Here is a 17,309-nt window from a genome sequence, read left to right as displayed (position 1 = left end):
CCGAACCCCTTCCAGTATTAAGTTGCAAAACAACAGACAATTGCATTAAGTATGGTGCGTAATATAATCAATAACTACATCCTCGGACATAGCATCAATGTTTTATCCCTAGTGGCAACAGCACATCCACAACCTTAGAACTTTTTGTCACTGTCCCAGATTTAATGGAGGCATAAACCCACTATCGAGCATAAATACTCCCTCTTGGAGTTAAGAGCAAAAACTTGGCCAGATCCTCTACTAATAACGGAGAGCATGCAAGATCATAAACAACACATAGGTAATAGATTGATAATCAAAATAACATAGTATTCTCTATCCATCGGATCCCGACAAACACAACATATAGAATTACGAGATAGATGATCTTGATCATGTTAGGCAGCTCACAAGATCCGACAATGAAGCACATGAGGAGAAGACAACCATCTAGCTACTGCTATGGACCCATAGTCCGAGGGTAAACTACTCACTCATCACTCCGGAGGCGACCATGGCGGTGAAGAGTCCTCCGGGAGATGATTCCCCTCTCCGGCAGGGTGCCGGAGGTGATCTCCGAATCCCCCGAGATGGGATTGGCGGCGGCGGCGTCTCGATAAGGTTTTCCGTATCGTGGCTCTCGGTGCTCGGGGGTTTCGCGACGAAGGCTTTAAGTAGGCGGAAGGGCAACGCGGGGGGCCACACGAGGGCCCCACACGCCAGGGCCGCGCGGCCAAGGGCCAGGCCGCGCCGCCCTGGTGTGTCGCCACCTCGTGGCCCCACTTCGACTCTCCCTCGATCTTCTGGAAGCTTCGTGGCAAAATAGGACCCTGGGCGTTGATTTCGTCCAATTCCGAGAATATTTCTTTACTAGGATTTACGAAACCAAAAACAGCAGAAAACGACAAGCGGCTCTTCGGCATCTTGTTAATAGGTTAGTGCCGGAAAATGCATAAATACGACATATAATGTGTATAAAACATGTAGATATCATCAATAATGTGGCATGGAACATAAGAAATTATCGATACGTCGGAGACGTATCACGGCGCAGCCTCCTACTATTCCCCGACCCTAACTCTGAACGCGGATGCCGCAGATCCACCCAGATCCGAGGCGGTGAGGTCACAACCCTCTCGCCCTTCAAGGGCAACATGCCCTCTTGCAGAGGAAGTGTCAAGGGGGTAAGACAAGGAGGGGATGAGGTCCACGAGCTGGGGGAGCATCGGTAGAATGATGAAGACCGACAAGAGTGTAGTGGTTGATTTTCTTTCCATTTTAGTAGCATGTTAAAACAGCAAATCTGATGTTAATATTTGGGGAAATGTGCTTATATAATTTTGGGGGAGTTGGGCAGCAATTTTTTCGATCTATTTTTTCGACTGTTGTCATGAAGAAAGACAATCGGATGTCAAATAGACTGTCTTTTTCTCGCTTTGCTTCGAGCAAGCCGTGCCCTAGTCGGTGAACCGAAAGTTTCTCGGTGCTTGTTTGGATTTTCTTTCCTATTGAGCCCACAAAATTGGAACAAACGAACAGAGGTAGCAGAGGATCCGAACCATATCTGATTTGCAGGTGGCGGACTAGTGAAAGAACATCTCTCCATAATGATATTTTGTGTGTTTGATGACAACATATGTGATGATCTAATGTGGCTTAGTGTGCAGATTTGATCTACATTAGGGTTTGAGGTGAGAAGTATTAAAAAAAGGAAAGTGGTGGATGAAAAGGAAGAAGAAAGACTTAAGGTCCAGAGGCTCTACTAATAACGGAGAGCATGCAAGATCATAAACAACACATAGGTAATAGATTGATAATCAAAATAACATAGTATTCTCTATCCATTGGATCCCGACAAACACAACATATAGAATTACAGATAGATGATCTTGATCATGTTAGGCAGCTCACAAGATCCGACAATGAAGCACATGAGGAGAAGACAACCATCTAGCTACTGCTATGGACCCATAGTCCAGGGGTGAACTACTCACTCATCACTCCGGAGGCGACCATGGCGGTGAAGAGTCCTCCGGGAGATGATTCCCCTCTCCGGCGAGGTGCTGGAGGTGATCTCCGAATCCCCCGAGATGGGATTGGCGGCGGCGGCGTCTCGGTAAGGTTTTCCGTATCGTGGCTCTCGGTACTGGGGGTTTCGCGGCGAAGGCTTTAAGTAGGCGGAAGGGCAACGCGGGGGGCCACACGAGGGCCCCACACGCCAGGGTCGCGCGACCAAGGGCCAGGCCGCGCCGCCCTGGTGTGTCGCCACCTCGTGGCCCCACTTCGACTCTCCCTCGGTCTTCTGGAAGCTTCGTGGCAAAATAGGACCCTGGGCGTCGATTTCGTCCAATTCCGAGAATATTTCTTTACTAGGATTTACGAAACCAAAAACAGCAGAAAACAAGACAGCGGCTCTTCGGCATCTTGTTAATAGGTTAGTGCCGGAAAATGCATAAATACGACATATAATGTGTATAAAACATGTAGATATCATCAATAATGTGGCATGGAACATAAGAAATTATCGATACGTCGGAGACGTATCAGCATCCCCAAGCTTAGTTCCTGCTCGTCCCGAGCAGGTAAACGATAACAAAGATAATTTATGGAGTGACATGCCATCATAACCTTGATCATACTATTGTAAACATATGTAATGAATGCAGCGATCAAAACAATGGTAATGACATGAGTAAACAAGCTGAATCATAAAGCAAAGACTTTTCATGAATAGTACTTAAAGACAAGCATCAATAAGTCTTGCATAAGAGTTAACTCATAAAGCAATAAATCAAAGTAAAGGTAATGAAGCAACACAAAGGAAGATTAAGTTTCAGCGGTTGCTTTCAACTTGTAACATGTATATCTCATGGATAATTGTCAACATAGAGTAATATAACAAGTGCAATATGCAAGTATGTAGGAATCAATGCACGAGTTCACACAAGTGTTTGCTTCTTGAGGTGGAGAGAAATAGGTGAACCGACTCAACATAAAAGTAAAAGAAAGGTCCTTCAAAGAGGAAAGCATCGATTGCTATATTTGTGCTAGAGCTTTGGTTTTGAAAACAAGAAACAATTTTGTCAACGGTAGTAATAAAGCATATGTATCATGTAAATTATATCTTACAAGTTGCAAGCCTCATGCATAGTATACTAATAGTGCCCGCACCTTGTCCTAATTAGCTTGGACTACCGGATCATCGCAATACACATGTTTTAACCAAGTGTCACAATGGGGTACCTCCATGCCGCCTGTACAAAGGTCTAAGGAGAAAGCTCGCATTTTGGATTTCTCGCTTTTTATTATTCTCAACTTAGACATACATACCGGGACAACATGGACAACAGATAATGGACTCCTCTTTAATGCATAAGCATGTAGCAACAATTAGTGTTCTCATATGAGATTGAGGATATATGTCCAAAACTGAAACTTCCACCATGATTCATGGCTTTAGTTAGCGGCCCAATGTTCTTCTCTAACAATATGCATGCTCTAACCATTAAAATGGTAGATCTCTCTTACTTCAGACAAGACGGACATGCATAGCAACTCACATGATATTCAACAAAGGGTAGTTGATGGCGTCCCCAGAAACATGGTTATCGCACAACAAGCAACTTAATAAGAGATAAAGTGCATAAGTACATATTCAATACCACAATAGTTTTTAAGCTATTTGTCCCATGAGATATATATTGTAAAGGTGAAGAATGGAAATTTTAAAGGTAGCACTCAAGCAATTTACTTTGGAATGGCGGAGAAATACCATGTAGTAGGTAGGTATGGTGGACACAAATGGCATAGTGGTTGGCTCAAGGATTTTGGATGCATGAGAAGTATTCCCTCTCGATACAAGGTTTAGGCTAGCAGGGTTATTTGAAACAAACACAAGGATGAACCGGTGCAGCAAAACTCACATAAAAGACACATTGTAAACATTATAAGACTCTACACCGTCTTCCTTGTTGTTCAAAACTCAATACTAGAAATTATCTAGACTTTAGAGAGACCAAATATGCAAACCAAATTTAGCAAGCTCTAGGTGTTTCTTCATTAATAGGTGCAAAGTATATGATGCAAGAGCTTAAACATGAGCACAACAATTGCCAATTATCAAATTATTCAAGACATTTTAGAATTACTACATGTAGCATTTCCCAATTCCAACCATATAACAATTTAACGAAGAAGATTCAACCTTCGCCATGAATACTATGAGTAAAGCCTAAGGACATATTTGTCCATATGCAACAGACGGAGCGTGTCTCTCTCCCACACAATGAATGCTAGGATCCATTTTATTCAAACAAAACAAAAACAAAAACAAACCGACGCTCCAAGCAAAGTACATAAGATGTGACGGAATAAAAATATAGTTTCAGCGGAGGAACCTGATAATGTTGTCGATGAAGAAGGGGATGCCTTGGGCATCCCCAAGCTTAGACGCTTGCGTCTTCTTAAAATATGCAGGGGTGAACCACCGGTGCATCCCCAAGCTTAGAGTTTTCACTCTCCTTGATCATATTGCATCATTTCCCTCTCTTGATCCTTGAAAACTTCCTCCACACCAAACTCGAAACAACTCATTAGAGGGTTAGTGTACAATAAAAATTAACATGTTCAGAGGTGACACAATCATTCTTAACATTTCTGGACATTGCATAAAGCTACTGGACATTAATGGAGCAAAGAAATTCATCCAACATAGCAAAAGAGGCAATGCGAAATAAAAGGCAGAATCTGTCAAAACAGAACAGTCCGTAAAGATGGATTTTATAGAGGCACCAGACTTGCTCAAATGAAAATGCCCAAATTGAATGAAAGTTGCGTACATATCTGAGGATCACGCACGTAAATTGGCTTAATTTTCTGAGCTACATACAGAGAGGCAGGTCGAAATTCGTGACAGCAAAGAAATGCATATCTGCGCAGATAATCCAAATCTAGTATTCACTTTACTATCAAAGACTTTACTTGGCACAACAAAGCACAAAACTAAGATAAGGAGAGGTTGCTACAGTAGTAAACAACTTCCAAGACTCAAATATAAAACAAAAATACTGTAGTAAAAACATGGGTTGTCTCCCATAAGCGCTTTTCTTTAACGCCTTTCAGCTAGGCGCAGAAAGTGTATATCAAGTATTATCGAGAGGTGGAGCATTGATATCATAAGCTCCCCCATCTGTAGTGGTACTAAGGGCTTTGTCAATTTTAGACCTATAATAATATTTTTTTGGTTTAGGTACTTTAGAGACATACATAAACTTTCGCTCCTTACCCACATAAGCTTTTTCTCTAAACTTTATAGATGAAAAGGTTGAACCCAAGGTACCCATAGCTTTTTCAAGTTCGCCAATCCTATTGATTTGATTATCATGGACAACACAAGTTCCTAGGACACTAATTCTTTCATCAATTCCTCCTAAGGATTTATCAAGTTCATCAGTTTTATCAAGTAACATTTCCAATTTAGCTTCAATACTTGGAAAAAATTTCTCTATGGTTTCCAATTTTTTCATAACATCCTCAAGAGAGGTTTCAATTTTAGTTTCATTAACAGGTGGTGTTCCAAATAAACTCTCAATAATGCAACTAGCTTCTAAAGCAGGAGCGCCTAGGAAGTTACCTCCTGCGAGACAATCAAGAACATACCTATTCCAGCTAGAGATACCAACATAAAAATTCCTGAGTAGGATAGTGGTGGAGTGTTTCTTAGTGCACCTATTATGGGCATCACTAATTCTATACCAAGCATCTTTTAAACATTCTCCCCCTTGTTGCTTAAACGAACGAACTTCAACTTCAGGATTACTCATTTTAGTAGTAGTAAATAAAGCAAACTAGATAAAGTAAATGCAAGTAACTAATTTTTTTTGTGTTTTTGATATAGAGTGCAAGACAGTAAATAAAGTAAAGCTAGCAACTAATTTTTTTGTGTTTTGATATAATGCAGCAAACAAAGTAGTAAATACAAATAAAGCAAGACAAAAACAAAGTAAAGAGATTGGATTGTGGAGACTCCCCTTGCAGCGTGTCTTGATCTCCCCGGCAACAGCGCCAGAAAAAGAGCTTGATGGTGTGTAACTCACACGTTCGTTGGGAACCCCAAGAGGAAGGTATGATGCGCACGGCAGCAAGTTTTCCCTCAGAAAGAAACCAAGGTTTATCGAATCAGGAGGAGCCAAAAAGCACGTTGAAGGTTGATGGCGGCGGGATGTAGTGCGGCGCAACACCAGAGATTCCGGCGCCAACGTGGAACCTGCAAAACACAACCAAAGTACTTTGCCCCAACGAAACAGCGAGGTTGTCAATCTCACCGGCTTGTCGTAACAAAGGATTAGATGTATAGTGTGGATGATGATTGTTTGCAAGAACAGTAAAGAACAATAGCAGCAGATTTGTATTTCAGATGTAAAGAATGGACCGGGGTCCACAGTTCACTAGTGGTGTCTCTCCCATAAGATAAATAGCATGTTGGGTGAACAAATTACAGTCGGGCAATTGACAAATAGAGAGGGCATAACAATGCACATACATGATATGATGAATATTGTGAGATTTAATTGGGCATTACGACAAAGTACATAGACCGCTATCCAGCATGCATCTATGCCTAAAAATTCCACCTTCGAGTTATCATCCGAACCCCTTCCGGTATTAAGTTGCAAAACAACGAGACAATTGCATTAAGTATGGTGCGTAATGTAATCAATAACTACATCCTAGGACATAGCATCAATGTTTTATCCCTAGTGGCAACAAGCACATCCACAACCTTAGAACTTTACGTCACTGTCCCGATTTAATGGAGGCATGAACCCACTATCGAGCATAAATACTCCCTCTTGGAGTTAAGAGCAAAAACTTGGCCGAGCCTCTACTAATAACGGAGAGCATGCAAGATCATAAACAACACATAGGTAATAGATTGATAATCAAAATAACATAGTATTCTCTATCCATCGGATCCCGACAAACACAACATATAGAATTACAGATAGATGATCTTGATCATGTTAGCAAGCTCACAAGATCCGACAATGAAGCACATGAGGAGAAGACAACCATCTAGCTACTGCTATGGACCCATAGTCCAGGGGTGAACTACTCACTCATCACTCCGGCCAGGCCACGCCGCCCTGGTGTGTCGCCACCTCGTGGCCCCACTTCGACTCTCCCTCGATCTTCTATAAGCTTCGTGGCAAAATAGGACCCTGGGCGTTGATTTCGTCCAATTCCGAGAATATTTCTTTACTAGGATTTCTGAAACCAAAAACAGCGAGAAAATAGCAAGCGGCTCTTCGGCATCTTGTTAATAGGTTAGTGCCGGAAAATGCATAAATACGACATATAATGTGTATAAAACATGTAGATATCATCAATAATGTGGCATGGAACATAAGAAATTATCGATACGTCGGAGACGTATCACGGCGCAGCCTCCTACTATTCCCCGACCCTAACTCTGAACGCGGATGCCGCAGATCCACCCAGATCCGAGGCGGTGAGGTCACAACCCCTCTCCCCTTCAAGGGCAACATGCCCTCTTGCAGAGGAAGTGTCAAGGGGGTAAGACAAGGAGGGGATGAGGTCCACGAGCTGGGGGAGCATCGGTAGAATGATGAAGACCGACAAGAGTGTAGTGGTTGATTTTCTTTCCATTTTATTAGCATGTTAAAATAGCAAATCTGATGTTAATATTTGGGGAAATGTGCTTATATAATTTTGGGGGAGTTGGGCAGCAATTTTTTCGATCTATTTTTTCGACTGTTGTCATGAAGAAAGACAATCGGATGTCAAATAGACTGTCTTTTTCTCTGCTTTGCTTCAGCAAGCCGTGCCCTAGTCGGTGAACCGAAAGTTTCTCGGTGCTTGTTTGGATTTTCTTTCCTATTGAGCCCACAAAATTGGAACAAACGAACAGAGGTAGCAGAGGATCCGAACCATATCTGATTTGCAGGTGGCGGACTAGTGAAAGAACATCTCTCCATAATGATATTTTGTGTGTTTGATGACAACATATGTGATGATCTAATGTGGCTTAGTGTGCAGATTTGATCTACATTAGGGTTTGAGGTGAGAAGTATTAAAAAAAGGAAAGTGGTGGATGAAAAGGAAGAAGAAAGACTTAAGGTCCAGAGCCCCTGGATGCCCCCCAAAAATTTGCCCAGACATTTCTGTCGAAGGGCCGGAAATTCGGGGGGGGGGGCGGAAATTCCGGCCTGGACATTTCGAGAAATGTCATGCCCCCAAAAATTCGCTAAGGACCAGAGGGCCAGACACGCAATACACCCCCCAGAAATTTGCCCGGACATTTGTGTCGACGGGGCGGAAATTCCGGCCCTACAAGTCAGCAACGACTATATTTGGTGGGGGTATAAATACCCCCTTCTTCTTCCAGCTCAGGTGGCTCAAATCCTGCCAACTTCATCCACAATTAGAGCCACCTCAAGACACACAAGAATCACAAGATCTCCTCCTCCAACCATCCAAAGCTCTTGATCTTTGGAGAATCGAAGGAGAATATCCCGATCTACATCTTCACCGAAGCGATTTACATTTCCCCCTCATATGATTGAGGGCCCCTTTGCTAGTGTTCCTCTTTGGAAACCCTAGTTGTTTGTGGTTGATTTGTTCTTGTTGTTGTTGTGTTGTTACAGATTTTGGGAGCCTCCAATTCGGTTGTGGATGTGTGCCCCAAGAACCTTGTAAAGGCCCGATTTCCGCCTCGAGGAAATCCCTTAGTGGAAGTGGGCTAGGCCTTTGTGTCGTTGCTCACAGTAGACCTGAGTGAAGCCTTCGTGGCGTTGGTCTGGACTTCGTGGCGACCACACTCCTCCAAACGTAGACGTACTTCCCTTCAAAAGGAAGGAACTACGGGAATCATCTCTGTGTCTCCGCGTGCTCCACTCTCGGTTACCTCTATCCTTATTATCTCCCCTATATATTGTCTATCTATATGTTGCTTAGTAGTTGACCTTGTCATATAGGTAAATTCATATAGTTGCATATCTAGAGAATTTACCTTTGTGTCAAGCCTAAATTGAAAAAGAACTAAAAATTGGTTAACACCTATTCACCCCCCCCCCTCTAGGTGCGACATACGATCCTTTCAATTGGTATCAAAGCCTCGGCTCTTATTTCGGGCTTAACCGCCTAAGAGTATGCCGGACGATGATGGTGCGGAAGGGGGCGCTAAGCTGGTCTTCATGGATGATCTCAAGTCGATGGAAACATCTTTGAGGTCCTCCATGGAAGCTCAAATGTAAAGTATAAAGATAATGATTTCCGGGCTTATGTTGCCGGTTCCCCCTGCCATCCCCGTCATAGAGGAAAGGGACAAGGGTGCGTTAGAAAAGGGAGATGCTTCAGTCTTACCCTCCTCTAGCAAGCCCTTGGATGGTGATCACTTAGACAAAAATAAAAAAACCTCATGCTTCTCCTAGGGCAACAAGTGTGGTTGCGAGCTACAATACCGTTGCTCCACCTTTCCGCTCTCCCGATATTCCGGTTCCCCATCCTCATATAAACACTAGGGGTGATCCACCTAAGTTCAATGATCAAGATTTTAGTACATGGCAATTTGAGTTTCGCTCTCATGTTTGCAGTGCCTCCAATGAACTTTTGAGAATCATCTTGGAAGGTTACAAGCCTTACAACCCCGACAGGTTGACTAGAAGAGAAGAGGTTGATAACCAACTCAACTCCATTGCCTTGCACATGATTCAAACTAGTGTGGGGACAAAGGACTTGGCCCTTGTTCGGAAATTCACAACGGACAAGGAAGCTTGGGAGGGTTTGGCCATAATCTTCATGGGAAGTGAAAGCATGAAGAGAAACAAGTATAGTGCTCTTCGGAACCAAGCCGAAGGATTCATGAGGTTGCCGGATGAAGATCATCAAGAGATGTATAGAAGGCTTATCACCGTTGCCGATGCTTTTCCGAATGTGGGTGCCCAACATATTGATGACTTTTAGATCAAGGACAAGTATATTGATTGCATGATGCCTTTTGAACCCATTGATGTCAAGAGTCTCCTTGGGAGAGAAAGCTATCATTCTCTCACCTCCCAACAAGTGGTGCACGAGTTGCAAGCCCTCAAGGTGGCAAAACAAAACTCTCAAGATTCTCGCAACCGTGATATTGGAATGGCAAGAGGTACAAACCTTGCCTTGACGGTCAATACCGTGGAAGAAGTGAACACTCAAGAACCATATAGGACATCTTGGAGTATGTCCTATTCGGAAGATTTGGAATATCACTACAATGACCACATGGAATTCCATGCAAAAACCTTTTGGGTTGATCCATCCAAGGCAAAGGAAGATAACATCAAGAGAAACAACTCAACTGGGTTCAAGAGCTCGGGCCCAAGATCAAGATCTGGATGGTTTGGATTTAGAATGCCAAAATCCTAATTTTATGTTTAACCATTTGCCTTATTTGTATGTATTCTTTAGCTCCCCAGTTATAGCTATTTAGCTTAGACACGATCAGATTATTTGTTAAATATGGTCCAAGTGTTACTTGTTAAATACCTTTACTGTCTTTTTGTCTTGCTCAATACATCGTATCAATTTGACAAACCAGAAGCTCAACACACATTCATGCTCTGTAATGGTTAGGAAAAGAGTAGAGGTAAACATATTATTGCAATATGGGCTATTTACTATGGTGCGACCTTTTGATTCTATCCTGTTTGTTGTATGACATTGTATTTTATAATCGTGCGCAACAAAAAAAAAGCATCAGTTATCTATTTATTGTCGGTTCCTTTGCGTTTATTTCTTGTTGATTACCACCATGTATTCACTTACTAATAATAACATATGGCTTCAATTCTGGCTCGGGTTCTGTCTTTGCGCCGGGGCGCAACGGGTCATCTAGTACAAGGTAGTTGGGGCTTTTTTGTTTGTTTCCGCCTTTACGGATTAGGATCTATAGGCCCTCATGGCCCAACGCACGATCGTTCATAATGCATCCTTCACAATCGGTTGGCTGATCGTGTACGACATGTAATACATCTTCCGAGGCTTTCGCTGGTTCTGCGCTTCTTACTGCTTCCATAAGACCCATGATAACAAGTAGACTCGTTGTGGTAGAAGATGCATTTCTGTGTACCTCCTATTCCTAACGTCATCGCACCGACGGACCCAATGCATTCTAACTGCAACATCTCGTCTTGTTTCTTACATGCATGTTCAACTAGGTCATCTTAGTGTGGGTGCTACTATATACCCTTACAATAGGTATGTATGCATCTTTTATAAGGGGTGTGTCATACTATCATGCTTATATGAGGAAATTTTGGTGAGCATATAAAATCATCACATGGTCTAATATCACAAAGGACACACTGGTACAAAATACCAACTACCGAGGATTTTCACTTCAATGTATTTGCATTTAATAAAAGGCTTGTGCTTCACTAGATCTCTCACCCCCGAAATATTGTAAAAGGCGAAGGGGTATCCTGGTCTTCGACTGGAGTAGAGAGGGTACGCGAGGGTAGCCTGCCGAACCTCGAATCCAAGCCCATGTATATGACTATGGTGAAACTTAATTTCAGCCCGATCGTCAAGCCGGTAACTGTTCGGACCATTTTCTCCATTGTCGTCGCATAAGGATGTCCGGTTTTTTTTGACCAAGAACTGTAGGGCAAAACCCCCACAGCAATTTATTAAAGCTTTTAACTGTACACAGAAAACTATTTACAAACAAACAGAAAAAGAAAGATTACAACAGAGAGTCAATCCATGACTTGAAAGAAGCAGAATGTTTATCCTTGACTCTATGCATATGCAAAGAGGCTTCATGCACAAACTGTGCCTTCCAAGATCCAAAAGAAGGTCTAATATGCTCAAAAATCTTGTTGTTCCTTTGTTTCCAAATATGCCAGCATGCCAAAATAACCACTTCTGCAAAGAAAGGTTTAGCAAACTCTTTCCTGGCTTGAAAAAACATGCCTTCAATGGTGTCACCTTGCGGCCAATCCACCTGTAGATAGGACCAAATTCTTCTGCTAAAATTACAATCAAAAAACAAATGGATCCAATCTTCTGTTTGGTTAGCATGGCACAGAACACATGTATAATCATTAGTGACATGCCAGTTCCTTCTTCTCAACATATCTCGTGTATTCAGCTCGTCACTTATCGGCGAGCCAAGCAAAAACCTTTATCCTTAGGACTACCTTACTCCTCCAGATCCAGCAATGTAATTTACTGTTTGGTATATGAGAGAAGCAGTACTGATAGTATAAATGTGAAGTAAAAGCTCCCTCCTTCCAGATAGTTTTCCAAACATCTTTCCCATCCTCAGCAATCTGTACTGTATCCAAAAAATCTTGCATAGCAATGTATTCTCCATAGGCCTGTTGTGATAATGGAAGATAAAAGAGAGATGACCTATCTTCACAAAGCTTCACTTCCTTTACTGATAACAGTGGGTTGAGAGCAAAAGAGTGTAATCTTGGAAACTGCTTTGAAGGCACAATACCATTCCAATTATCATTCCAGAAAAGAACAGAATCACCACATCCAACAGTAACAGTACAAACTTCTCTATATTTATCCACCAACTTCATAATATCTCTCCACCAAAAGGAACCACATAAATTTGTTGCCTGTGGGACTCCATTTGGATAATAGTTCCAAACCAATTTCACCCATGGAATTTCCTCTTTATTATAAAACTTGTGCAGATGCTTCATAAGAAGAGCTTCATTTTGTTTCTCAAAATCCATAATTCCCAGACCACCCTTTTCCTTTGGCTTACAGATCATGTCCCAAGCAGCAAGTGATTTCCCTTTTGAATCAGATTTCCTATCACTCCACAGACAGTGTCTAATAATTCTGTTCAACTGTTTTATAATTCCAGGTGGTATATCAAGAGAGCACAGGAAGAAAATGGGCATTGAGCTCAAGCAAGATCTTATCAATTGCAATCTTCCTCCATATGCTAGAAAAGTAGATGTAGCCACCAACCTCCTTTCTAGTCTATGAACCAAAGGCATTAAATCTTGAATCTTTGGCCTAGTTGTTCCCAAAGGGAGCCCAAGATATGTAAATGGCATTCCCTGGATAGTACAACCAAAAACCAGAGCCAGACTATTTGCCTGATCATCTGAGATATTTATAGGCAGTAGACAAGATTTATGGTAATTCATATACAATCCTGTTGATTTACTGAAATCATTCAAAGCCTCTTTAAGAACCAGTAATTGTGCCTCATCTGCTTGCATAATTAACAAAGTGTCATCAGCATACTGCAGGATGGGAAAATCAGGATCCCCAGTAATTATAGGAAGTTGAATCAAATTATTGTGCAACAGATTATTGACCACTGACTGCAAGACATCTCCTCCCAGGACATAAAGAAGTGGGGAAAGAGGATCCCCCTGTCTGACACCCCTTTTACATTTAAACTGCTTCCCAGGCACACCATTAAGCAAAACAGAGGAAGAACCAGAGGTAAGAAAATCTTTGACCCATCGTAACCATTGTTCATTAAACCCCTTATGTCTCAAAATCTGTAGTAGTGCTTCATGCTCAATAGTATCAAAAGCCTTCTCAAAATCCAATTTCAGAATTATGCAAGGAGCACCAGTAGATTTACATTGATAAATATATTCAAAAGCCCAAGCCACACAATCATGAATAGTCCTATTCTTGATGAACCCATACTGATTTTTATGTAAGCATTGAATAATGACATCTTGCAATCTATCAGCCGCCATTTTGGTGAGAAATTTCAGACAACAGTTTGTTAAAGAAATAGGTCTATAATCATTGATCTTCTCAGGGCTATGACATTTTGGGATCAAAGTAATATATGAAGTATTTATACTCTCAAGATTCAGCTTATTATCATAAAAATCCTCTGCCAATTTATAGAAACTTTCCTTCACAATTGGCCAACACTTCTTTAAAAATAACCCATTAAAGCCATCAGGGCCAGGAGCTTTGTCAGGCTTCATTTTTGAGATAACATTGTCCATTTCATCATGGGTAAAAGGAACAGTAAGAACATCCAGCCCATCCACTCTATGCAACAAACACTGTAAATTAAGGCACATTGAAATTCCTTTTTGTGTACCCATTCTATTTTTATAACAGTTTAAAGCCACAGCAGCCATTTCCCCATGATCTGTAACTATTCTGCCATCCTCAGTCATTAAACTGATAATTGCATTCTTCTTATACCTGATGGTTGCCATAGAATGAAAATACTTTGTATTCTCCTCACCCAACTTGATCCATCTTGTAGTACATCTCTTTTTCCAATACAGAAATTGTGCATGCAACAGTTTTTCATAATGTGCCTTTACCACTTTTCTGAAATTGTTCTCCGTGAGAAAAAGAGGCCTCTCTTCCTCCAAGTTATCCAAGAAAGCAAGGACAATATTACATTTAACAATCTTATCCTTTAATTGTGAAAGACTTGTTTTCCATTGTTTCAAAGCTCCTCTAAGCATTTTTAACTTCTTGGCTAACCAAGATGCAGCATTACTCCCCCAGCACTGAAGATTCCAAGTGGCGGATACACGATCCATAAAGCCCTGCTTGCTCCACCCAGTAATTCTCAAAACGAAAGATGTTTGCATGAGGAATGACTGTCTCAATAGTAACAACACAGGGTACATGATCTGAGGTTGGTTTGGCCAATGGAATAACCACTGTGTTAGGATATACAGTTGTCCAATTTGGAGTAGAGAAAAACCAGTCTAGCTGCACTAGCAGTGGGTTTTGTTGCATGTTTGACCAAGTGTATGATCTGCCTTTGAGAGGTAGCTCAAGAAGTCCCAGGTGACTAATGAGTTCATTGAATATAAAAATGTCATTTAGATCACCTCCAGGCAGATTCCTATTATCTTGTGACCGAATAAAGTTAAAGTCCCCCATTATAAGCCAGAGCTCATCATCAGGTATATTTAGGTTGAAAAGCCACTGAATAAAATCATCTCGGAGCTCCCCATGACATGGCCCATAAACAGAAACAAGCGTCCATTTTTGATCAGAATGTACTGAGACAAACTCAATGACAATAGCAAACCTTTTAATTTCAATGAGTGTGCCCTTAAATATGGAAGAATTCCAAACAACCAAAATGCCACCTGATGCACCCACCGAGGGAGAGAAAGCAAAAGTATCAAATCGCTTTGGACAAAATGTCTTAATGAATTTAAGATCGAAATTATCCCTTTTTGTTTCCTGAATACACATCACAGCACAACCACTTTCTTCCATTTTTTCTCTTACAGCCAATTGTTTAGCCTCAGAGTTAATACCACGAATATTCCAATCAAGCACTTTCCAGGTCTTAAACTTATGCAAACAATTCATAAGGAAACAATAACAGGTTCAACATCCAAATGCAGATACAATCCACATTTACAAACCCCTGACAGCACATAAAATCACACAAGCTACTAAGATAAAGGAAATGAAAAGGGGCATTTCCTCCCCAGATCACTAACAAGCACAACATTAGCCACTAGCAGAAGGATGATCATCTCCTGACACTGCTGTAAGCTTGTCAGTGGTAAGAAGTCCAGGCTCTATCTCCAGAATTTGACCAATGTGCTGAAGTGTTTGAATAGGAATCTGTGGGGTGGTAGAATGTCCTGTCCCAGAAGCATCAGCTGAACCTGAACCATCAGCAGCATGTGCAAGATCACCCCTCACTGCAGGAATGGATTTCCTTGCCCTTTTTCTTGATTTTGGAGCAATGTCTGTTATAGGAGGCACCCTATACCCCTCTTTAGCAGACGGATCCTCTAGTAAATCTTCTAGGCCCATCCTCCACCAGCAAATTCTTTGTCTTCTTATCTTTTGACTTCTTGACAGTAACCTTCCTTGTCTGTACAAATTCCTCTTGAGGTGGTAGAGAAGAAAAAACCAGATTCCTAGCAGTATCATCAGAAAGAGAAGGGTGGTCAACTGGAGGTGGCAGATTATCCACAACCTGCACATCTGCAATAGATATCTTCTCTCCCTCCAAATCCAGCATAATGGGAGTAGTAATAAGATCAGAAGGACCAGCAGGTAGACCATAGCCAGACTGAGCAGTTGCTTGTATAGCATCCAAAGCAGAGTAGACTTCCTGGAACTGCTGTGATATAGGTGTCATAAACAAGATGAGAGCCCTTTCAGAATTTTCCTGATCACTGCCCTGATCAATAAGCATATTATCTTCCATCTGATACTCCATAATAACATCAACGACGAGCGAGAGAGCCTTGTGCAACAGCCACAGGTGAAGCAGGAACAAACTGAGGTGGAACAAAGTCAGGATTTGCTGCAGCTGCAATAACAGGTGCAACATTCTGTGGTGCAGCAATGTTTAAATTTGCTGCAGCAATAGCCTCCACTGCAACAACTTCAACAGGCACCACATCTCCTTGTAACTGGTTTGCTAGCAAATCAGCCTGCTGCAAAATTACTGCAGGAGGTTGATCAACAGGCAGCTCATTTACCATAACAGTGGGAACAACTGGGGTTGGATGAGGGGCCACAGTAACTTCAGAAGCATTGTCATCCACCTGATCATCAGGCACAGCAGCAGGTGCAACAGGTTGAACATCAGCAGGCATGGGGTCCTGAGGGGCATCATTCCATCCATTGGCAGGATACTCTGGTAGGACAAACATGTTATTATCAGGAACTAGACCACCAGGCAGAGGATGAGGATTTCCATCCAGGGGCATTGGGTCTTCATTAGCAGGGATCACATCAGCAAATTCAGAAGAAAGAACATAAACTGCAGCCGTCCATGAGCGCCTTATACCAGTAAAACGGCCAACCAATGGCTGTCTGAAAACCACATCTCGGGGCACTAACTGAACAGAGGAATAAGTAACATAGACTAAAATCCTGCACTTCATTGGATCACGAGAGAACCAGTAGTGATAATCACCAAAAGTATTGACTGCCTCCCTAATACAACCATCATTGCGAAAATCCAAAGGAACCCCAATGAACATGATCCAACCATTGCGAGCCCCTTGGTGCACACGATATCCAGGCCCCTCATTATGATTCTCAAAGCGAATAAAATGGTGCGGTCCAAAATCTCTTGGTGGATGATCAACTAACGCAGCACGGGCAACAGGACTACGCATCTGATATAAACCAACTCCATGAAACCAATACTGAAAGTTAATCACCTCAAAACCCAGATTGACGATGAAGCCCCTTACGAGATGTAGCAGATCATGCAGATCCTGGGCAGGAGGCTCAGGCTCGACGACCGCCACACAGAAGGACTCGAATTGATCCGGAGTGAACTGCGTCGGCGTGACGAAGGTGCGAGGAAGGCGAAG

The sequence above is a fragment of the Lolium rigidum genome, chromosome 3 (assembly GCF_022539505.1).
Source record: "Lolium rigidum isolate FL_2022 chromosome 3, APGP_CSIRO_Lrig_0.1, whole genome shotgun sequence".
Classification (NCBI taxonomy): Eukaryota; Viridiplantae; Streptophyta; class Magnoliopsida; order Poales; family Poaceae; genus Lolium; species Lolium rigidum.
The sequence above is the reverse complement of the archived record's forward strand: the minus strand, read 5'-3'. Positions refer to the sequence as shown.